The sequence below is a fragment of the Phaethon aethereus genome (assembly GCF_964289735.1).
Source record: "Phaethon aethereus genome assembly, chromosome: 11".
NCBI lineage: Eukaryota > Metazoa > Chordata > Aves > Phaethontiformes > Phaethontidae > Phaethon > Phaethon aethereus.
In genome coordinates this window covers 10724777-10735422 of record NC_138587.1, presented here as the reverse complement: position 1 = coordinate 10735422, position 10646 = coordinate 10724777, and positions in this window count along the sequence as shown.

The window sequence follows — 10646 nt, the reverse complement described above, 5'->3', positions numbered from 1 at the left end:
GCACAGCCTTACAGCCTGTGGCTACCAGTCCAGATCATGTGCAGCCCCAAAAACTCTGCGTGCCGCGGGGTCTGGTGCACGACCACCCCGGCTTGGAACTGCAAGGCAGCTGGGGAATAAACAAGGTACTCATTCCGCTGTCATGTTATTTTTATTTGCCTCCAGTACTAGCTATTAATTAGATATCTTCCACCCCCACTCCCCCAACGTCCCTGTGCTTGCAGCAGAGGAAATCCTGCCTTTGTGCTGCTAATGGACCGCACCAATCCAGTAAGCCATTACAGTGCAGACAAAATGTCTCTTTAAAAAGTGCAATAGAAATTAAAACTCTCCGCTGAGAACAAAGCCAGTGGGGCTTTTTGCATCTACTGTTTTTATTGTATTCTGTAACATTTGTAAAGTAGATCACTTTTATCGAGAGAGCCTATCTTTTTCTCCCAAGCTGTAATTCCTAGACTTCTTAAAGAAGATTTCTGCTCACAAAGGAAATAAAAGATAGAAATATGATGCTCTCTGACATTTGAACACACTTCTGAGAATCTGAATTAAAAGGAACAAACTCAGAAAGTATCATTTATACAGCAATCAACGTTAAAAAGTCACCATCTGCTAAGAGTTACCACCCGGTGTAACTGTGTCTTTATTGCCAGACAGAGAATAGGGAATAACTGGGAGAACTCTTCTGCACCTGCTGGGTTTTTCTTGGTGCCGTACACACGCTGAACCGCGGTGGCCGGCGTGCCGCAGGGTGCCTACTGCAACTCTCCTTTTACTCCAACTTACTACAGAATATAAATCTGAATACAGGTGCCATTAGGAGGAATGATTCGGGGTTGTTAAAGTTATAGCATACCGTCAGCTTTTTGAAAAGTCTAAAGGGCAAAAGAAATGACCAGAGCTGGAACGAGGGACCTGGCCTGGATTTATATATAGAAACCTGATTTTTTTTTTGCTTGCTGCTCACCTCCTTGCTGCCCCCCCCCAATGACATTTCCTGGCCTCTCAGAGCCTTTTCTAGTTTTGTCTTCCTATTTCATCATAATTGATCATAATAGGATCAAATTCATTGCCCTGTGCAACCTGACTAGCGCTCACCTTGCAGTTTTTTGCCTCATTTTGGTCTTCCACTGCTCATAGTCTCCTAGAAAGGTGGTGAACTTTTTGATACAAATATTTCCCATCAAATTTTATGTCTCCCACCAAGGCCACTCTGCGTTCAGGTGATGCTTAGCATAATTTAATCCTCTCTGCTGCTACTGCCCAGTGTCGCTCTCCCTGTCTTGGCAATCGTGATGGTTTCCCTCCTACCTCTCCGTGCACAAGACTCAAGTAGGGCAATACAATCGCATGTACCATTTCAAGTCTTTGGTTTCTTAGAGTAAACTGGGAACTGAGCTACATTCACAAGGCACCTCAGCTGAAAAAGCGTGGAAACACTTGCGCAAGTTACTTCTGCATTGTCTGCCTTGAATGTTATACAACAGTGCCAGACGCTGGGAAGCTGCAATGGCTTTTCCCCACCATGTTTCCCATCATTGTACAACATTTATTGCGGAATCTGCCTGGGTCAGAAGCAGGGCAGCAAGGCTGGGCCTGAGATGCAAATAATAAACATGATAGGAGAAGCAAACTGATGCTCAGTGCTTTCAAATAAATAAAGGAAAAAACTTGTGTACTTGCAAGTTTCCTGTGTGTCTGTCCCATTACCAAGCCCCATCACCGTCAGTGCTGCTGAGGGCTGTGATCGCGTTTTGAGCTGATGCACCAGCACAGAGCATGGCAGGCAATCGTATTCCCCTCCCCTTTTAGGACCTTTAAGCCTCTCATCCACATCCTTCAGGAGGTCACTGTTGCATTGTGCCTGGTGGGGAAAAACATCTTTTGCCATCACCCTCAGTTACCCGTTCCTGTGTGTGTTCAGAGCATTGTGCTGGGCTTTGGAAATGAGAGTGCCTGCAGTGACTTGCTTTAAGGGTTTTAATTGCATTTAATCACAATGGTCTAATTAAAGTTTGGTGGATTTATTTGAGGGCAGTTAATAGATAAATTAGTTAAATTAATTGTGGTTTGTTGTGTACAGACACACCCTTGGTTTAGCAGAAGGGCAGCCAACACATGCTCTGATGACCAGTATTTCCCAATTTCTGGGAGCGCCTGAACCTCTGGGGCTTGATGGCTGGTGTTGCAAGATGTGGACCTGTGGGTGCCTTCTGCTGGCTTTCTATCATCATCATCATCATCATCATCGTCATCATCATCATCATCATCATCATCATCATCATTCATGTAACCTCATTTACTGCAAAATGAAGTAGCTCTTTAAAGGCTGAATGGGAATCTGGTGTGAAGCACATAATCAACTTGCTGAGGGACAATTGCCAAGTGCCAAACTGGTCTGTTCAAGGTAAGTAAGTTTTACATTTTAAAGCTTCTTTTAAGTAGAGAACAAGCCTCAGAAAGTTTCAGAAGCAGGGTGACGCTGCCTTGAAGGACAGCAAATAACAGCTCTATTTTTCCCTGTAAATCAGCTGCCTTGGGAACCGACATTACCATTTCATTGGTGACCTGCTTTGGATTTATCACCAGGAAAAATCGACATGGACTGAATTGTTTATAATCCTTCCTTAGATGGAGGGGGTTGAATGAGGTGGGATTTTGTTTCTTTGTTGAGATGAAATGTAATTACTGTATGGGGTTTGCATGGTGTGTTAAATTCTGCCAGTATTAAAGCGTGATAGAAGTTATAGAACTGTGCTGGTTGCTGGAGAATTATGGAATAAAAGGTATAATTTCACGCTTCATTGCATTTTATTTTGAAGTTGGATGTTGACGTGCTATTGTTTAGATGTGTTTATTTAGCCTTTACTCTTGTTTAAGACAAGTACACTGAGAGATTTGATGAGCAAGAGGCTGGAGTCGCTGCCTTCACTTTCCAAAGGGGGTGCCCGAGGGAGCGTGAAGCCCCGTGCTGGAGCCCTGGCCCCAGCGTCCCTTACAGTGAAAACACACCAACAGTTCAAGCATTACAGTCTTAGAGGGTGAGAAGTCTTTCTTTTGCCTGCTATATTTCAATAGTTTGTGTTTTCCCAATAGGTTTGCTGTACTCGAGAGGATGTTCATCAGCGATGCAGTTCAAAGCCATCACAGCAGCAGTTTGGTCCAGGGGGAATTGCTGATGCTATTAAAGGAAACGGTAAAATTCGCAAAGGTGCAAATTCCTCCAGAGGTTTTCAGGCCAGACTGGCCGGCCATGAGGGGCACTTGTGTAACACATGTTCAAGAAATTCCCTCATGACTGAGGCAACGCAAGATGCTGTTCTCCCATCAAAAAATGGCACTTGAGCATCCAAAAGCTCTGGGCTCTCCTTACAGCTGGTCTCCTGTGTTTGACTCTGGAGAACCAGTGCCAAATCTAATGGCTGTCCTTAATGAGTGCATGCACACACACGCGCGTGCGCGCACACACACTACTTTTCTTTGAAAACTGCGTGGCTTCAATACCCATTAACTTCTATGTAGGGCAGCACAGCAACCAGTTCGTTTTCAGGAAAGATTCCACGTGCCATCTGGTATCCCTGGCTAATTATAAAGATATTTTTTCATGCAGCTCCGCAAGAAAAATGAAGCTTTTTTTCCCCCTTTTCTTCCCACCTTTGACAGTCACTGAGTATCCGTCCAGCAGCTGCATGGAGACATGGTGCATGTCCAGAGCCAAACTGTCCCCGCTGAGCGAGAGTCAAGGCCTTCGGGCTGCCAGGAGTCCCTCAACGTAGCTCTGTCATCCTCAGGAGGGGAAAGTGCTAAGCGGGACTTGAAGACACTCATATTTCTTCAGCTCGTGAAATCCGAGCACCTTACGCTGCATGCATTGTGCTCAGCTGCTGTTTTTAACACCTCAACAATTCTTTCCCAAATAACAAAGCTTTTAAGATGCCGTCAAACTGCTGGTGAGTCACTATGTGGCAGCACTTTAATGACGTGTGCTGGGGAGCCACGCTGTCTGCACCGATGCAGCGCACCAGGTTCAGACCAAACCATTTCCCTGAGGCTTGGCAGCATCTTTGTCCTTCGAGCGGCTCTCCCAGATCTGGCTTTAAGCCACTCTTCCAGGAGGAACGCCTGCTATTTCAAGAAAGACTCTGCTTTTGGACAGGGTTGACTGGAAAAAGTCCACAGCCAAGCAATCGTTGGTGAGCTTCCAGCATGCCTCCACTGTAAAGCTCGAACGTGAGGAGATTGCTCCTGGAAGCGCCATCTCATAACATGGTGCTGGAGGAGTTACCGGAACGGGCCACCAACGCTGCCCTGTTCCTGGCTCCGCGTCCGCGGGAGGACAGCAGGTTTAGGTGACGGCAAGCAGCTCGCTGGCCCTGCGAGAGCCTTGAATACGCCGTTGTATGGCGTTGTGGGGCTTTCTGCCCTCAGGGGTGGGTACATTGCAGGTAGGTACGGGGGGCTGTCAGCTCTCCGGTGCTGCACGTGTGGCCGAGCTGCTCCCCCGGAGCATCCCGGGGCTCTCCCGCCGGGCCCAGCGGCACTCACACATAGCTGTGTAAGTATCTATATAGACACAACTCTATAGGTACTCTCTCCTGGCAGTAACTGCTGGGTCTGCCTCGGAAGAGAGGTCCCTGAGCAAATCCAGCACTGTTGAGTTGAGTTAAGCTGAACTGAAGCTGCTTTAAAATAAGGGGAAGGGCTTCGTGAAACAGGCGCCACGGCCATGGGTGAGCACTGTGCCTCCGTACTCGCTCATTAGGGCATTTGGTGCCTTGTTATAGTAATAAACAACTGTTATTAATATAATTTTCATTTTTCCTTCACTAATTCCCTGAACTCATCAGCCTTTTCTGGTAATAGGATTTATCCCTTGTGCTCTGTTTCACCTGATTTAATATTACTTCATGGGGTTTGTTACCTCCTGGAAGACCTTGAACTTGGAAAGCACTGCAATACACCAGAGAAATGTGGGGGAGAGCACACACAGCTCTCTGTGTACACACGCAGCCCACTGGTGTGCTTCTGCCACAGAGATCCCTCCAAGCCGACCCACGCATGGTGTGCTGATGCTGTGCTTCACAGCAGCATAACTATTTAATGAGGGCTCACAACTGTTTTTTTAAAGAGTTTCTGTCTCTAATTATTTTCTTCACGAAGTAATTTTGGTTTCACAGGTAAACACCAATCTCAGCAATTTCTGCTTTTAATATACAATTTGATTTAGGACTAAACATCCTCTGCCTGCTAAATAGGTATTTATTACAACCAAGCCTGCCTGACACCCTTCCTCACCACGCAGTTTTTTCCCCCCACATAATCATCATCTTTCAGGGGAAAAAAAAGTTACACCACATGCCTGAGGGGGCCTGAGCACTTTAACAAGGTTTAATTACAACATTAGCAATGTGGGTGAGGCATCCAAGTAAACAAGCCATAAATCAGCCCATAAAATGGGCAAAATAAACCCCTTCCACCCGCAGTGACTGCAGATTGCACTGAGCAAATAGTGTCCTGGGTGTTGCTATATGCTGATTTGGGACACTCTGGAGGTTTGCAGACATGGGTGCCGTCAGACTGGTTACAGCCACAAATGTCCCCGAGTGCTGGGTGTCCCTTCCCGTCTCCCCAGGACCTGACCCTCCTGCTCGTGGGAATGGGCTGTTCCCACTCCCGTGCACCCACGAGACAGAGGCTTCTCCCACGATCTTGTGGGGTGCCAGTAGGACTAAGGGGCTTCTGTCTGCTTGGCTGTGGGCTATTCCATTCATCAACCCGCTGCAAACGGCGTGACCTCTCCGGTTTGGTTTTCCTGTGGAAGCGGTGACGGTGACATGCAGATTGGTTTCTCAAGAGGAATCTTGGGAATTTCCATGGAGACGCGGCAGTGGGTGGCACGCTGCCCACGGGAGGAAATTGGCATCAGATGCTCATCCAGAACCACTGTGGTCAATAAACCTTGAATTAAGAGGGATTTACATGATAGTCCATGAGAGCTGCTTAAGAGTTGTTAGAGTATGCTCAGTAATCCAGTTACAAAAATATGCCAATACATGTGCTTGATAAAAGACTGTAACTGCTTTAAAATGTGGTTATGGGCTATTGCACAAAGGAAAAACAGTAACTTAACTATTCACAGGCATTGAATGTGCTTGACTTTATCATGTGTTACATGATTTATACAAGACATAAAAAACAACTGTGAAAAATGTGGAAGAAAAATTCAAAGGCAAAAGCACAGTCATTTGTTCTGAATGGTAACATGTTAATGCAGGGCAAGAGAAACATTAGCGCTGCAAATGGAAAGGGACCGTTCAGCAAACTAAAGTCTCCATTGGAAAAAAAACTTCCACAGAATAATAATTATCCATTAGCTTTGAAATAACCTCCAAATTAATAGTTGTTTCCCTAGCATCACAATGTCGCACATTTTTCCAAAGAAAACAAATCTATCACTAAGTGCATTTGTATCTCTTATGCTTTCTATGTTCATGATTAGGTCAAAATAAAACCTTGTTGCAGATAGAAAACAAGATGCCTTGGAAGAATAAAAGGTTGTAATTCAGTCAAGGTTTTCTAATGGCACTGCATACACACTGCAATGGAAAGAGAGCCCTGAGATTGAATTAGTGCCTGAAGGTTTTGTGCAAAATCTTTCATTGTTAAGGGGCCCTGACAGTTCATATTTATGTGGTTTATAAGATGTCACACAGTTGTACATTTTAATCTCACGGCACTGAGTTTACAGCTGAGAGGACTGCGGTGCTGGAGGTGCCGGCGTTAAGCCCCATCAGCACCGTTACCCTTATCTTGCTGGGCTGCTCCGGACGCACCAGGGCTCTTTGTGCAGGAACCTGCAAACCCCCGTGGCCGAGGCGTTCTGGGCTGGGGGTGCCCCGGGGTGCACATGGCTGGGGTCCGGGCCAGCAGAGGGGTACAGCGCGTCCCAGGGAGCGAGGCCGGGCCAGCAGCTCCCCTAGGCCGCCAACCTTGCCGGGGCCGAGCGTGGCTTCCCTGTCGCGAGCAATGGCAACGCTGCTGTGGCTCAGCTCCGCCAGGACCGTGCCTGGGCTTCAGTGTCACAACTCCAGCTATAAAATTGACTATAAATGTTTCTTTCCCACTTAAACAATGCGTCATTAACTTCTAACGGTGACAAAGGGTTCCCATGATTGTATTCAGCATGATCAGTGCACAAAGTAATATTAAGCCCCTTGTTTCACTCGGAGGAAGGTATAAACACCTTCTGCCTGCGTGCGGGGGGCTCGCAGGTGGCTCTGGAGGGGAAGTCGCAGCAGGAGATGGAGCGATGGATCGATGAGAGCCGACATGCTCCTCTCATGTGTCTCAGCACCTGGCGTGTGTTGGCTTTGCTCACGAGCTGGGAGTTAACAGAAGACGTCAGTAAAAGATGTGTCCTTTGAGCACCTTACAGAACGATCAGCCATTTCCTTCTATTGGCATGTGAGGGTTTATAGCTCATATTAAATAAGGTATAATGCACTGCGGGAGATCAGGGCACTGTAGAGTAATGTATCAAAGGCACAGCAGCTGCCAGGCCCTCAGCCCAGCTCCGCTGCTGCCACAGACACCCACGGGCAGGATGAAGCTGTTTCAGTGCAGAGGTGGAGGAGTCCCGACGTTTGCACGGGGTCGAGTGTGAAGAGCCCCGGCCCTGCTGAGTGCGCACAGAGCAGGGGAAGGGTCTCTTGCTGTGTAAGAGACTCTCTTGTGAAACACGTCCCTCTGAATAACATCTGCCTTTGCTGCTGCTGAGGACATGATGCCCTGGGCTCGTGTCTGGGAGACAGAGATGTTTAGCTCTGGCCCCTTTGGCACCACCCCAGAGAAGGCGGCTCTGGGGCTGGGTACCCCAGGACCCTCGATGCATGGGGCGAACTATGCGGCACTGCAGGGGACGGGCAAGTTGCTGGGGGTGGCGGGAACCCTTCACAGGTGCCCAGGCTCTCCCACAGCCCCTGCCCATCCCCATTTTCCTCTGCCCAGTCCCAGCAGCATGGCGTGCCAGGGCTTACAGCCGCACGCAGGCCGTGTGCGCACGTAGAGAGCACGCCTGCATTTTGCCACACTTGATGCCTCATTGCTTTTCCCGAGCAGGATCCTGCCCGCTTGGTTCACCCTCCATTGTTCCCCACCGAGTATTGCAAATTAATTGCAGAAGTGTCAGTGTAGTAGCCGCTTGGCCCTGGTGACACGAAGCGCCGTCAGACCCTGACAGCGTAGGGAGGAGAGGCCGGGGGTGCGGGCCAGGCACGGGGCGGCTGGCCCTGCTCCCAGGGACTTAGGGCTGCGCGCAGGAGAACAGGGCTGAAAGCTGAGCTGGGACGCAGCAAGCGGTACCTGGAAAAGTAATGCTGTACTTCTGAGCGGGCGAGTGGTGCCAGACCTCTCTTTCTTGCTGCTATGCTGCGGTCTGCATGTCTCTGAACAGCACCGAGGGCGACTTTTACCGTAGTCGTTGGTCTGATCCTGGCTCTGTCCCAGAGGACACAGGGATGTGTCTGGGTAAAGACACCTGGGCCATAAAGCGGCCACAGTGGTGCCCAGGCTGTGAACATGCAGGTGCCGTGGAGGCTCTCCGGTTACTAGTAAGGAAAAACGAGGAAACCCAAAAGCTGGATCATCTTCTGGTATTCTTGTGAACATCAGGCAGCTTGCCCAGGCATTAATGCTACTTTGGAATTGGCTGTGTCTGAAAGCTACTTGCTTTATTTTTTTTTTTTCATTCTTGGGAAAACAGCAGCTATTTTAATGTGAGCTTCACACAAATTCATGGGAAATGCCATACAGGTATCTGCCAGACCCTCCAGCCAGAATCCATCTTACCGAGGTTGGAATGACAAAATTCAGTGCCACCCAGCCATGTGTCCAGCACAACAAACCTCCTGATATGGTGGGATTCCTCCTCAGAGACCCCTCTCAAGCTCTAGTGAGAAAACAGCAGCCTAATATAAAGGAAACTCTTGCATGAGATGTTTCTTGAGCTTTATGAATTCATTAGAAAATTACTCAGCACAATAATAAATGCATCCAGAGCTTTGATATTTTGCACATCAGGTGGTAAAACAGTAGCTGTGAATAGATTGCGTGTATGACGATTTTTGCCTTGAGTGTTGCAGTAGCAGATGGCCCAATAAATATGCAGTGCTCTGAAACGACGTTTGTAATTTGCGTGACCTAAGGTTTTTTGGTCTCCCACGCGGATAAAATGCACAATCATCCCATAATAAACTTTTTAATAGATAAAAACCCTAAGCAGTGTAATGTAAACATCATTTGAAGTACACTAGCACTACCGATGTTGTAATGGCTGTACTAGGAGCTTAGCTGGTTTTCTTTACGAAAAGTATTTTGCCACGGCTGTACCTGCTCAGCGCAGGGCACCTGCTGTCGGCGTAGCCCTAGCTCTTCTCCAGCAGCGGCCAGGGGAGGACATCTGTGAGGAGTGGGACGAGGACACACTGACAGTCCCCAGGAGCACTCCAGCCACACTGCAAACGTAAAATTGCTTTTTATTTAATGGCTCTTGATAGCATTTTTCCTCTGTTGTTTTGCAACCACATATCTTTCAAACCTGTCTGCTCTTCAAAACTCTTGGCAAAAGAACATGATAACAAAAGAAAAAGCCTGAGATCTGCTGAAGAGGCCACCCCTGCAAGGGTGGATCACCAAATGCTCCTGCTTCAGCAAAATGTTCAGCCTCTCTGCAGACACGGACCGTTGTGCCCGATGGCTGGGAGCTAAAACCAGCTGTTCAGGTGACAACATCTCCTTTTCTCTTCCAGGGATGAGGGTACTCCTGTGCAGAGAGCTTTAAGGGCATCGGCACAGGGGCTGCATGAGCAGAGAGATGTATCTGGGCCACATTTTGACAAAACTAGAAAAAAAACGTTTATCACAAGCACCATTTTGTTGCCCTTAGAGCAAAAAAAGAGGTGGAACTGCTGGAGAGCCGTGCTCAGCATATAGCTTTTCTCTGTAGACTTGTTTTAAAATGAGTACTGTTTAACTTTGACCAGTTAAGTTTTTAGATCATGAAGACTGGAAATGCTCACTATGTTAGAAAACTTTGTTGCTGTAGATGCTGCAAGAATGTAAATAAGGTCTTTGCATTGGCCTTGAACCTATCACCTCCAGTAATGTCCCTCAGCTCTCCAGCATCCCCAGCCTGGGTCCACTCTCATCTGCCATGCAGACTGGATGGCACACACTTGGAAAGGGATTAAAAGCATCACAAGGCTGTTGATTCACCACTGATTTACCACAGGAACCTTCATAATAATTCGTTTAGTCTCCATAGATTATTTTTCCTCTTGAAAACTGTCAAGCTTGGAAACAGAACTGCTTTTAGAGTGGCATAATAAAAGCAAAATCCTGCTCAGGTCTTTGCATCGTAGGCTGCTGCATGCAACCCCGTGGGAGCTCATGGCTGTTTCTGGGGTTTCATCCAGGACGTTCGCATTTGCACTGGTCTTAACACCTGCAGCAGCATCCCAAAACATCACAGTTACAACTGCCTGTACAGCTGCTAACAAGCAAGTTAAACACCAAATAAGAAAAAATGACAAGTATTGTTGTTACACTTACGTGCTCCCATGGGTATTGCGAAGCCAAGCTTTCAGTTTATC